This window comes from Schistocerca piceifrons, chromosome 6, assembly GCF_021461385.2.
Source record: "Schistocerca piceifrons isolate TAMUIC-IGC-003096 chromosome 6, iqSchPice1.1, whole genome shotgun sequence".
Lineage (NCBI taxonomy): Eukaryota > Metazoa > Arthropoda > Insecta > Orthoptera > Acrididae > Schistocerca > Schistocerca piceifrons.
The window spans coordinates 371,403,729-371,417,798 of record NC_060143.1 but is presented as its reverse complement, the minus strand read 5'-3'; positions in this window follow the sequence as shown (position 1 = coordinate 371,417,798).

The window sequence follows — 14,070 nt, the reverse complement described above, 5'->3', positions numbered from 1 at the left end:
GGGGGTGATGAATTTGCATGCATGCCCATACCTAAGATGTTTAAGGAATTAGCATATGTAATGGTGATAAACTGCTCAAAGGGAAACGAGGCAGTGAACTTGAAACAGCAGACATATGTATGGAATTTGAATCATCATTAAATTTCCCTACGGGCACTGCAGCTTCTGCAGTATTTCTTCTAAGCTATATTCTTCACTACCAACGTCGCACAGGAATCATATAACGTGTTGTGTAAATGTAAATGTATTGCGCCAGATGTGTGCTGTTTCGTGACGACACCTCAGAGGGCAAATATCTTAAACACACAGGTTTTTATGATGGAGCGTGGACAATTTGTGTTAAAGGATATAGCATTATCGCATTCTCCAATATCGTTTGAGTTTTAAAGAGTTATTCCACAATCGTCACTTCACCCAATTCATTTAGCACGCTACACACTGTGCTGACACTCAAAGAGCTGTGGCGTGACGCACTTTTACCATGGAAAACGCTGGGATGATGATGGAATGTCATATGAAGATATGATGGCATCGCTACAAATCTATGACCATACACCTAGTACAGTTTTCTGAGAGCCCGTGAGAATAGGTCCTGGTTTCAAGGAGTTAACAAGAATATGTCTATTAATAGTCTATAGACACTCAGATGCCCTGCCCTTCACCAGCTGATGAAGAACAAGAGAGATGGAGAAGATAAGTTAGATAAGTTTATGTGCATTTAATAAAATGTAAAACCAATATTTAACTGGCTTTCAAATAAATTTCTTTTCTTTCATATAATATTTACATTTATTTATTAGTTTCATATCCCCACCAGCCAAATTATAGGCTTGAGATGAGTATTTAATAAACACTACCTGTGCGGCTTTTAAACGGTTGGAGAGACAATTTTAGACGCTTTTCCAGTATGTCACTCAAACTGGATCCAGTCCATGGCAGTCTGCTACGACATTCCAATGTGAGCGTCTCTGAATATGGTATAAGCCCAATCTTCCCACAACTGAATTGATGAACACACCTCATCTGGAGAGTGCAGTCTTTTTTCTAGCCTCTATTCCTGCACTAGCATCCCAGGTGCATGAAATGTATGTGCCACAGATGGCTGACTGCTTCTGTGCATAAATCGGTGCCACAGCTTGTATCAAAGCAATTCAACTTCCAAAAGGCACATGTGGTCATATAGAGAACGTCATTAGCATGAATTCTGATGTGTGCGTGTGACAGCAGCTGGCTAAAATTAAGTTGGAGTCCATACCATGCATGTCAAACTGACCCAACTTCCAAATTGTATGTATGGTCTCGCACTGTTGTGAAATCGGATGTGCTCGAATCTGCACCACTGACAATGGGTACTTCATCGTAACTAGCTCCTGTTCACTTCTGATCTGATTATCATTGATGCATGAATTTGAGGAGAATTGTTGTGGTCTTCAGTCCAGAGACTGGTCTGATGCAGCTCTTTGTGCTACTGTATCCTGTGCAAGGTTCTTCATCTCTTCATCTACCAGTACCTACTTCAACCTACATCCTTCTGAATCTGCTTAGTCTATTCATGTCTTGGTCTCCCTCTACGACTTTTAGCCTCCATGCTGCCTTCCAATACATGTACAACCAGGACAGTTGCTACTCACCATATAGTGGAGATGCTGAGTCGCAGATAGGCACAACAAAAAGACTCATACTCTTAGGAAGTGGGCTTTAAGCCAACAATGGCTTTCTCGATAATAGATAACATTCACACACACTCCCACACACATGGCCACAATCTCTAGCAGCTGAGGCCAAACTGCAAGCAGCAGCCAGCACCACATCATGGGAAAAGCAACCAAGTGGTGGGTGTAAGTAGAAGGCTGGGGTGGGGAGGGGAAGTATAGAAGGGTAGGAGTGTGGGATGATTAAGTACTGCTAGTGCGAGTGATCCAGTATTTTCCGTTGTTTTATATACATTTGTGTGTGTGTGTGTGTGTGTGTGTGTGTGTGTGTGTGTGTGTGTGTGTGTGTGTGCACGCTTGTGCACTTTGAAAAAGTGCCATTTTTTCATGCTTACATGCCATACTTATATGTTCTCTTTTTCTTTCAATAGGTGCTACAAACACCAAGACGTCAAATATCATGACACCATTTTCCACTCAGAGCCTGTGCGGTTTCAGTCCAGTTGTGGATAAACCAATGCATGCTATAGACATTAAGCCATCACAGCCATGCATAAAGCCATTTTCCACTCAGAGGTCATGGGGTCTAAGGGCAGTTGAGGATGATTCACTGCATGCTTTCTGGATTTTTGAGGATGATCAAGAATAATGCTCTACTACCTGGATTCATTAGAATTTATGAATGTGTCTCTTCATAAACTTGCTGAGACAATGTGTCAGGGGGATATGCATAACACCAGAGCTGCATATCCTGATGTTGCAAAGTTTCAGCTTTTTATGAAGAAGGGAGTCTTCCCTTATGCATACCTACATTCAGTAGAGAGGTTTCATGAAACCACATTGCTCAATATAACAACATTCACTTGCAAACACACGTGTGTATGGGAATGTGGTGTGTACACAGCAGCACCCACTCTTGCACATTCTTGTGCGACTGAAACCTATGTCCACGTCTGCCTTTCTTGAGGTTGCCAAAGATGTAAGAATCACTCATAGAAAGATCCAGGCTGAACAAATGATGTTCCAGTGTTTCCCAACCAAATTGCTGAAGTGTAGCCTACATGTAATAGTCGCTTTGGGATAGTCATTATTGTGGAATGGGATGATTCCGACTCACTGAATTTGTGGGCAATTTGCAAAGTTCCTTCATAGCGCTATACATTGATTGTGGTTCCATGCTCTAGGAATTCTAGCACAGGACCACTACACTGGAGAAGAAGGCTATTATGTCCTTACTGGAACTTGTGTGAACAGCCACAGATATCTTTCGCGGGGGAGATGTGTGATGTTCCCACTTTTGGCTACGACATTTGCCCTCAGGGTGTCAGAATTCTGTCAGACAGAAGGATCTTATTGTATGATAACGCCCACCTCCACACTACTAATCGGACAAAAGCTACAATTCAGCAGTTTGGTGGCAAAACACTGAAGCACGTCAATAGAGCCAGATATTTAATTATATAATTTTCACATCTTGGCGACCTGAGGAAAGACACGAGTGGATATTGGTTTTACTCAGATGAGGATTTGCAAGGGTGATATATTTGTGCATCTGTTAGTGGCAGTCTGCGACACAGGAATCGATCGTATCGTTCCCCTGTGGGATAAATGTCTTATCACTTGTGGTGATTGCTTTTGAATGAAACCATTCCATGGTTCCACTGTAGCGAGTGTTCGGTTTTCATCTGAAGCTTTATTATATACTGCGACATAGCTTTCATGGGATGCTGTATTAAAAATGATGTGTGTCAACATTACTGTTGACTCATGTTGATATGTTGCTTCTTTTCGAATGCAAGATTTGCACGGGACTTTTCTTTCGTGTGCAAAGGTATGCTAAGATGAATAACCCGCGGGTGGGGAGGAGTGCAGGTCGTCTGACGATTTGTGTTACATCCTTCTGCACGATCTGAACACTCTCTACATTTATGCATTGCTACTGTTTGAAGGGCTCCATAGCTGTTCAAGGACAGAATCGCCAGATAGCTAAAGGTTTCCCAACGTGTTGCTATGGCTTCTGATGAAGGATATGTTTTGGAAGCTGACCTGGTACATCTCGCACAATTGCCTGGCACGCATAGCAAGTTGCCAACCAGTCTGGAGAGCCTAGTCCCACAAAATTAATCTGCCTTCAAGATGACAATGCTGGGGAATAAGGAGAGATCTGCTCTGCACTACAGAAACTTCCAGCAGTGTCTCAGTTTGGGGGTGAGAATTATTAGAATCAACTGCAACTTCTCCTTCAAGCAGCATCCTTGGCTGAAAGAGCCCACTGATGAAAATACTGAGAAGAGGTCACTCTCAAAATGTGGTTTTGAAAAGGATTTTAATAAATCAACGACTTCTTCTGTTCTCAGCAATACTATGGAATATGTAAGAAGCAACCGAATGTAATTTAGCAATGGGATCTGCATTATGACACCACCAGGCGAAATTTTAAGTTGACCACCATCTTCAACAGAGGACTAGCTGCTAGGAGAAATCTATGGTCTCAATAGGGTTCACATATCCTGTCTGTATCGATATGTATTTTCTGTACCTTTAGAAACTCCACAGACACTGATTCCACTAAGAATTTGCAAAAAAAAAAAAAAACAAAAACAAAAAAAAATAAAAACTTCTCTCATTCCATGGTACTCTGTATAGGTACGGACAGTTTCATCTACTGAGTAAAAGGCTGTGATGGCTATGAACTACTGGATATAAACAAGACTGGGGATATGTGGCTAATAATCCTTATGGCATAATACCAAAGAACAAGATGTTATCGTCCTGATGAAAGATGAGGCGAAAGACTCGAAAATTATTGTGCTTATGGAGCTCAGATCCAGAATGTACGCATAACTTATAGACGCTGGTGCCACCCAAAGGTGGACTGAAGGCATGCATGATGTGCCTTCACAGGTTGTCATGATTTAAGAATAGAAGGAGCAACTGCGTGATGGTAGTTTAGATGCAGCTCCACATGAGGTATGTCAAGTAGGTTTTTGGTCGTGAAGTCACCAGGTACTGCAAAGCACATGAAAGTGTGGGACTGGTATCTTCCCATTCTGACACTATTGGCTCAAGGTAATTGCTCATTTTGTGTGTGTGTGTGTGTGTGTGTGTGTGTGTGTGTGTGTGTGTGTGTGTGTGTGTGTTTTATCCTTTATTCACTTGCTACTGCTAGTCCACACATTTCCCATATACATAAAGAAAATGATTAAGTGTGTAAATGATTAGGTGGGAGGTAGTTTCTATATACGTTTTGTGTATAGAAGTAAACGTAAATATTTTACATCATTGAATGGAAAAAGATTGTACATTATTTCCTTTAGTTTGAAAAAGTAAGGAATGTATGTAGAAATGAATGTAAAATATTGTATAAGATTAAATTACTAACATACAGTAGCATATATATTTTAAAATTTATGCAGACAATCTTTCACAAAAATGTTTAACCAAAAGAATTAGTTATTTTGTTATTAGCATTGTAATTATTTACCAAAGAAGTGAAGAAATGTGTAGATTGTTCAAACGATGGAGGCTTTGTAGCAACTAAATAGTAACAGATGGGTAACTACAGTATGCAGTTAGATCTGGACCTCCCATGTCTTATGTACAAGAATATATGCACCTACACATCAGCATAAAGAATGTTCCATATTAAACAGCGCTGTGAAAAGGAATAAATAGATGGTTAATAATAATATGTGTAGCCACAGCAGCTTAATAACAGCTAAACAGTGCCCTACTATGCATGTGTCTCTTTATGTTTATATATTGACTAGTGATTGCAGTCATTCTGACGAGAGGGAACCTGCTTGTCAGTTGGTGTCACACACTGAATGCTTTGGTGGGTCACAAGTGTCAGCAGCTACAGTGGCAGTAGCACCATAGTTCAAATGGATCTGAGCACTATGGGACTTATCAGCTGAGGTCGACAGTCCCCCAGAACTTAGAACTACTTAAACCCAACTAACCTAAGGACATTGCACACAGCCATGCCCGAGGCAGGATTCGAACCTGCGACCGTAGCGGTCACGTGGTTCCAGCAGCATGAAGTGGAGCCATGGAAGTGATAATGGCCTTCACTGCATGATGGTCAGTGTGGAATGATGGCAGAATCCCGCCACTGTGGATCTTAGCTAGTACTTGCGCTGGTAGGTGGGTGCCAACAGCAGTGCTGTGATGGTGCATTAGAGTACCACCCTGTTGATACATGCATCTTTGTTGCTACTACTGAGCATGGTCCCAACCGTGATGGTGACTGGAGATTCATATGTGAGCTCTGTTCTCTTATATGATTGATCACATAGGAATGGGATGGGACAATAGGAACAGTTTTCTTCATTATTCAATTATTCACATCATTTCACATTCATTGTGTTGAGCAATATTTCTTTATCAATTGCTCTCTATAAGCCCTTAATTCCGCCTGCATAGCATTCAGTCCAATGGGTGCCAAAAAATACGTGCAAATATCATTTATGAATTCTACTTCAACAGACTTGATACTTATAGGAGCCACAGTTAGACACTTTGACACCGTGCAAATGAACACTATTATAAACTGTTCTAATTGTTTTAAACCTAAAAAAATTCACACACAAATAGTTCACAAAATCATAGGATGCGCAATTTAAATATGGGCACCAGACTTTAAACTGTCTATAGTAATCATTAATGTACAGTGTACAACATACAGTTTAACTACACTAAAGTATTTTATCAAAGTGTGTGTGTCACTTGAACATAGTTCAAGTACAGCTTCACCCTCATATTCACTACCCAAAACCTCCTACCAAATATTTGATGTCTGTAGATGTAAGAGGTGAATTGTAATCCATTTTTGTCTTCTTGTCTATCTACTCCCACATGCTGCACACATAGTTCACTTATACCATGAATGCTGCACTATAGCAGCAACTAGCTGGAAGTTTCCTACTTAAGTTACTGTTAGATGGTACGCCTACACCAACGCATTTGAATGTACTGGTAGTCAAGTTATATGTTTTGGTGACTAGCAGTACTCACCTGTGACTTAAACTAAGTTCAGCGAGAATACAAGGCTATGGTGACTGTGCAGAGTAGTTGACTGACAGCAGTGCTAATAAATCTGAAATACATGAGCGAGAGAAGCTCCGATGCCTGTATCGAATAGTCGAACGATAGCTGGGCTGATAAATGAGAAAGGCTACCTGTGACTTGCTGCTGCATTTCAGCTGGAGAATGTTGCATCTGCGTAAAAAATCGCTTAAGTAAAATCGAATATAGTTATAGTAATAATAATATTATTAATAATTGATAGATAATTTTGGGTGGTCTCTGTTGATTGTGCTTCAAACCGACCCTCTTGACTACCGCATACATGCCTCGAATGATCCCTATCGGGAGGGAGCAACAGATCGCCTCTGGCGATTGGGAAAGAGAATCATACCTTCGACGTAACTGGCCGGTCCTAACCTTCCTTCCCCACACCATCCCGTCCTGGGAGTGTTGATTCTGATTGGTTTGATGTCACAAAATTATATATATTATGACTTTCGAAAGCTATTAAGGTAAATACGTTGTTTGTTCTCTATCACAGTCTTTCATTTGCTGACTATGCCTATCAGTAGTTAGTGCCTTCAGTAGTTAGAATCTTTTATTTAGCTGGCAGTATTGGTACTCGCTGTATTGCAGTAGTTCGAATATCGAAGACTTTTGTGAGATAAGTAATTCATGAAAGATATAGGTTATTGTTACTCAGGGCCATTCTTTTGTAGGGATTATTGGAAGTCAGATTGCGTTGCGCTAAAAATAGTGTGTCAGTTTAGTGATGATCAGAATAAGTAAAGAGAGACCTGTCTGAGTACGTTGAGTTTTGCTCAGCTGTTTCAAAATCAAATAACGTAAGAGTTTTTCCAGCACTGTGATTCGTTACATACAAAGGGAAAGTTTTAGTGTCTTCATTTTTCTTTAGCCTTGCTTCCATTATCTATCGCAATGTCAGAATTACCTCTCTGGTGCTTTTATCTTTTCTAAAGCCAAACTGATCCTCATCAACACATCCTCGATTTTCTTTTCCATTCTTCTGTATATTATTCTTGTTAGCATCTTGCATGCATGAGCTGCTACGCTGATTGTGCGATAATTCTCGCAACTGTCAGCACTTGCAGTCTTCGGAATTGTGTGGATGATATTTTTCCGAAAGCACAGATGCTAAGTCGACAGACTCATGCATTCTACACACCAACATGAATAATAGTTTTGTTGCCATTTCCCTCAATGATTTTACAAATTCTAATGGAATGGTACCTATCCTTTCTGCCTTATTTAAATTCTGATTCTAATACTGGATCCCCTATCTCTTCTAAATTCACTCCTGTTTCTTCTTCTATCACATTAGACTACTCCTCCCCCTCATAGAGACCTTCAATGTATGCTTCACACGTATCCGCCCTCTCCTCTGCATTCCACAGTGGAATTCCCCTTGCTGCCTCATTGTCACCACCTTTGCTTTTAACATCCAAAGGTAGTTTTTACTTTCCTGCACGCTGGGTCAGTCCATCCGACAACCATTTCTTTTTCGATTCCTCCACGTTTTTCATGCAGCCATTTCGTTTTAGCTTCTATGTACTTCCGATTTATTCCATTCCTAAGCTATTTGTGTTCTGTATTCCTGAATTTCGCTGAACATTTTTGTACTTCCTTCTTTCATCGATCAACTGAAGTATTTCTTCTGTTACTCAATTTTCTTCCCTGTTACCTCCGTTGTACTTACGTTCTCCTCTCCAAAATCTGTGATTGCCCTTTTTAGAGATTTCCATTCCTCTATAAGTCTACTGCCTACTGAGGTATTCCTTATTTCTTTATCTGTAGCCTTAGAGAAGTTCAAGCGTATCTTATCATCCATTAGTGCTTCTGTATCCTACTTCTTCTCTTATTGATTCATCCTGATTAATCTCTTGAACATCAGCCTACACCTGATCTCTGCTACATTGTAAGCTGAGTTATATCTTCTCCTGGGTACGCCTTAAGATCCAGTATCTGATTTCGGAATCTCTTTGTGAGCATGATGTAATCCAACTAAAATCTTCCCGTGTAACCCTGTCTTTTCGGAGTGTAGGTCCTCCTCTAGTGATTCTTGAACAGATTATTCACTATTACTATCTGAAATTTATTACAGAAATCTACTAGTCTTTTTCCTCTCTCATTTCTTGTTTCAAGTCCATATTCTCCTGTAACATTTTCTTCTGCTACTTCCCCTACAACTGCATTCCAGTCCCTCGTGACTATTAGACTGTCATCTCCCTTTACGTACAGCGTGATTATAATTCAAGTTAAACTTTCAAACCGCTGTAGAAATAACAACACTGGTCAAATTGCAACGGAATATTATTGGAGAAGGGGGAAAACGTATGGCAGAAGAAAAATAAATAGTTACAAAATTTAGCATCGTAATTTAAGTGGTCTACTACAAATGACAAATCAATCATACTACATAGGCTTAGGTGTACGTCTGACGTTAAATAAACTGTACTACTCAGTGTGCATGGGTGTACAGGTGTGATACTGTTAGTTCCGCAAGCCCATCCACCATGGCAAGGTCATATCACATCGGATGGGAGAAATCGGTTTTTAATTTTCCTGAGGCCAAAAACCGCATAAAAGCATGAATCAGAATCAAATCGGATTAGTAATTTCCGTGTGACTGGCCAAAAAATGTTCAGTATGCTGTCCACCGTTTTCTGCAACACCTTGAAATTGAGAAACAGCATGTTCCACAACTGATCGATGTGTTGCCGCCGGCCATGGTGGCCGAGCGGTTCTAGGCGCTACAGTCTGGAACCGCGCGACCCCTGCGGTAGCAGGTTCGAATCCTGCCTCGGGCATGGATGTGTGTGATGTCCTTAGGTTAGTTAGGTTTGAGTAGTTATGAGTTCTAGGGGACTGATGACCTTAGAAGTTACGTCCTATAGTGCTCAGAGCCATTTGAACCATTTTTGAAGTGTTGCCGGAGTCACGGTGAGAATGTGTTGCACAATGCGTGCTTCCAATGCAGCTAAGTTTCCAGTCGGAGCACTGAACACAACACCTTTCAGGTAGCCCCACAGGCAGGAGTCACACGAATTAAGATCTGGTGATTGGGATGGCCAGGCTGCAGGAAAATGGAGGCTGATAATTCTAGCATTTCAGAAATGGTGGTTCAACAGCTGCTGAACTGGGTTTTCAATGTGCGGAGGTGCGCCATCTTGCATAAAAATTATTCCATCCACACATCCAAGGTGTTGGGCAGTTGCGGTCGCAGGTTCGAATCCTGCCTCGGGTATGGATGTGTGCGATGTCCTTAGGTTAGTTAGGTTTAAGTAGTTCTAAGTTCTAGGGGACTGATGACCACAGATGTTAAGGCCCATAGTGCTCAGAGCCATTATTTTTTTGTTGGGGAGTTGGAATGAAGTGGTTGCGCAAAAGACACACATAGCGCAGCATAGTAAAGTATAGCGTAGCATAGTGACGGTGCAGGTAACAGGACCGAAGCACTTGTCTCTTCGAAAAAATATGATCCAGATATAAATGATGCCTAAACCGACAATACACAGTGACCTTTCCAGGATGAAGTGGGACTGGTTGATTTGCGTGTGGATATTCCGTTGCCGATACTGGACAATTCTGTGTATTGACATATCCTGTCAGATGGAATTGGGCTTCGTCTAACCGCAAAATCTTCCACGGCCAGTCATTGTTCACTTCTATGCTAGCAAGAAATTCTAAAGCAAAGGTCTCTCTTTCTGGCATGACAACAGGAAGCAATTCGTGCACATGGGTAATTTTGAATGGGTAGCAAAGAAGGATGTTTCGTAAGATTTTATGCACCATGCTCACGGGTACGTTCAACGTTCGGGCAATTCTCCGTGCACTACACGTTTGCACACCGCCACTCGTCCCCTCCTGCATTGGTGTGGCCATTGCTTCCACCGACATCGAATCAATTCGTTTCCTCCTTCTACCAGGTTGCACACCAAAACAACCCGTCTTTTCGAATTTCCGAATCATTTTTTTTCCAGAGCCACGGCAGTCATTGGACTAACGCTTTTTTTAAAACACTTCAGTGTCAGGAAATTCTGCAGAGCGACGTGTGCGCAGTCAACATTCTTGTGATACAGCTTTACAAGCAGAGCGCGATCCTGCGTTGAGACAGTCATGGCGAACATCGCAGATCTGAAAGAAGGAAAAGCCGTGTGTTTATACCACCTTCAATAGGCCGTGCCTGTGACAGGTGTTTTCATTTACGTATAGTGACACAAACAGCGCAATCTATTCATCAATTTTCAGACTATTTTTTTTCTTCTGCCATACGTTTCCCCCTTCTCCGATTACATTCCGTCGCAATTTGACGTCATTCTGACCAGTGGTGCTGCTTCTACAGCGTTTAGACAGTTAAATTATAATCACCCTGTACTTTATTACCCTTTCCATATCCTCATATACTTTCTCTATCTCTTCATATTCAGCTTGTATGTCGGCCTGGATACCTTAACTATCGTCGTCGGTGTTGGTTTTCTGTCGATAGCCTATCACTGAACTGTTCACTGTAACACACTCTTTGTGGTACCTTTCTATTCACAACGAATCCTACTCAAGTTACGCCATTTTTTGCTGCTGTTGATATTACACTATAATCATCTGACCAGAAATCTTTGTCTTCTTTCCAATTCACTCCACTCACATATGTAGATTGAGATTTTGCATTTCCCTTATCAGCTTTTCTAGCTTCAGTACCACATTCAGGCTTCTGACATTCCACGCCCCGAGTCATAGTACGTTATCCTTTCGATGATTATTCAATCTTTTACTGATGGTCACGTCGCTCTTGGCAGTCCCCTCCCATAGATCCGAATGGGGGACTGTTCCGGAATCTTTTGCAAATGGAGAGATCATCAAGACACTTTTTCAACTACAGGCCACACGTCCTCTGGATACACGTTATGTGTTTTTAATGAAATGGTTTCCTATGCCTTTCGCATCCTCATGCTGTTGATCATTGCTGATTCTTTCGCCTTTAGGGGCAGTTTTCCGCCCCAAGGACAAGAGCGTGCCCTGAACCTCTGTCCGCCCTCTTTGACAAGACCATTGGCAGAATGATGGTGACCTCTAATGCCAGATGTCTTCGGCCACCAATGCTGATCTGCAATAAAAATTTAATCGTTGGTGGGTTTCGATCCTGGGAGTGCGGGCATTTTGATTACCAATCAAATAGGCTACTCCTAAATCACGGGTTTATCCCTGTAATTCCTACAGTGCTGATATCGGAATATGCTGACATTAGTGTAGTTCCTGGAACTCTGATACCAATAAGGGTATAGGTTGGCGTATCCCACACCAGGTCATAAACTTTCGACACACCCTGAAAGATATGGAAGACCTTTGCCTGTCATACACCTCCTGTAAACTTGAGTTCCAAGGTCCGAGGATCTTCCACAGCGAGAACATAAATCTGCAGCAACACTAACTACTCTCCATCTCCTAGTTCTCCATTTCCTTTCCCAAAGTAATGTCTGTCGCTTTCCCTCACAGACGACAAATTCATAACTGAAATTTAACATTTATTCCAACCTCAAACTAGCCTGCCAATCGTACTTTATATGAACAGAAGGCCGCAAACATCCCTCCCTTGCCCAGCTATCTCAGTCATCTGCCAACACCAACATCTCCTCCACCCGTTCGTTCTCACAGAGGCATACCACATCCTTCTCCATACTTCACCCTCTCCAGAATATCCAATATCTTATTTCATAAGCAAATTTACGTGGAGTACGCTCCATATTGTGCTGATGATATCATCGCCACATGTCCGATGCCTCTGAACGCCGCGCGCAACCTTCCCGCGCCGGTACTATAGTGTGGCGCCACCAGCGCCACTTTGTGTCGCCCTGTGCCGACTGTCATTAGGGACGGTGGATAGGAGCGATCTTTAGCCTTTTCGAGTTATAGTGAGCTGTGGTGATTGGAACGTTTGTCGCATAGGGATCTGAATATCGGGCGTGTTCTATGTGCCTCAGCTGTGGTGTATATTTAACTAAGAGAACTCTGCGAGAGAGGGAGTCCGAAAACTTGTCATGCTACTCATATGTACTGTATTCATATGGTTAGTTTCGTGTCCCTTCCTGAGACAAATTCTGATAGTTGTGTTTTTTTGTTTAACTGTTTGCATTGAGCAAAGACAGATGAATGAGGAACTGCAGTAATTTTGATACTGTACACAAGGCAGTTTGTATAAAGAAAAGAGAAGGAAGACAGTCAGCTTCAGGCTGTCTGGAGACAAAGTGGGCAGGAGTCGGAACCCGAGGCTTGGGTTGTATTATTTTTTTTTTTACTACTATTACTTCATTCAAAAAATAAAACTTGATAAACATAAATTTCACTATTCCGGCACTCAAGAGAATTTTTTCTCAAGGATGAACACAGTGAGAGAAGGCTCCAAAAGAAGAACAACTCTGAACAGTACCTTGACGATTAAAGACAATGTGCAACGTATTTGCAAATAAAGCATGATGACGTCGAAGCCTCTGCCACTTCCAGCTCGCGTTTATGATATATTTGCGAAAAACACGGGGTCAGGATCATTGTCACATCCCACCATATAGTGGGCGTAGTGTCTGAGGAGCCATACGATCGAAATGGTCTTCTCCCTAGGGTAAACGGAAAAATCCGGACAGAGAAAAAGTTCAAGCGAGAAAGCAGCCTCAGCCGATCGGGTAAGGTTAGGTAGTTGACGAATCCAGTGCCAGTATTCTTGTCCATAACAGAAAAGCCTGCGTGCTAATTTATCGGGTCGATGACATGTGTCACAAACACACCTCGGACTAAGACTAACGCGGTGGAGGCGTTCGTTGGTCGGGATCAGATTGTGAATGACGCTATATCACGATTAGCCGGGCCGGCCGGGGTGGCCGAGCGGTTCTAGGCGCTGCAGTCTGGAACCGCGCGACCGCTACGGTCGCAGGCTCAAATCCTGCCTCGGGCATGGACGTGTGTGCTGTCCCTAGGTTAGTTAGGTTTAAGGAGTTCTAAGTTCTAGGGGACTGATGACCTTAAAAGTCCCATAGTGTTCAGAGCCATTTTGAACGATTAGCCAACTTCCATCATAAGGATAGGAAGAGAAAAGGGAACCACACTGTTTACCAGGGTATGAATGGTGCTTTTCAAACGAGGGAGTGATATGACTCTACTCCCCAACGTGGGGCCAAGATCTTGTGATCAGGTGTTTCATAGTTAAAATGTCGGCTCCTAGAAACTTATAATTTGAAGTTTCGTATGTGCGGCATATTTAGAGTTGACTTCGGAGGTGAACGTAGGGGCTAAGTACTGGACTGAAATACAAAAAATATATCTGGAGCACCCTGTATTATCGCAGATTTCTAGGATTCGTGTTTGCTTAATCGTTTTTCTGGTA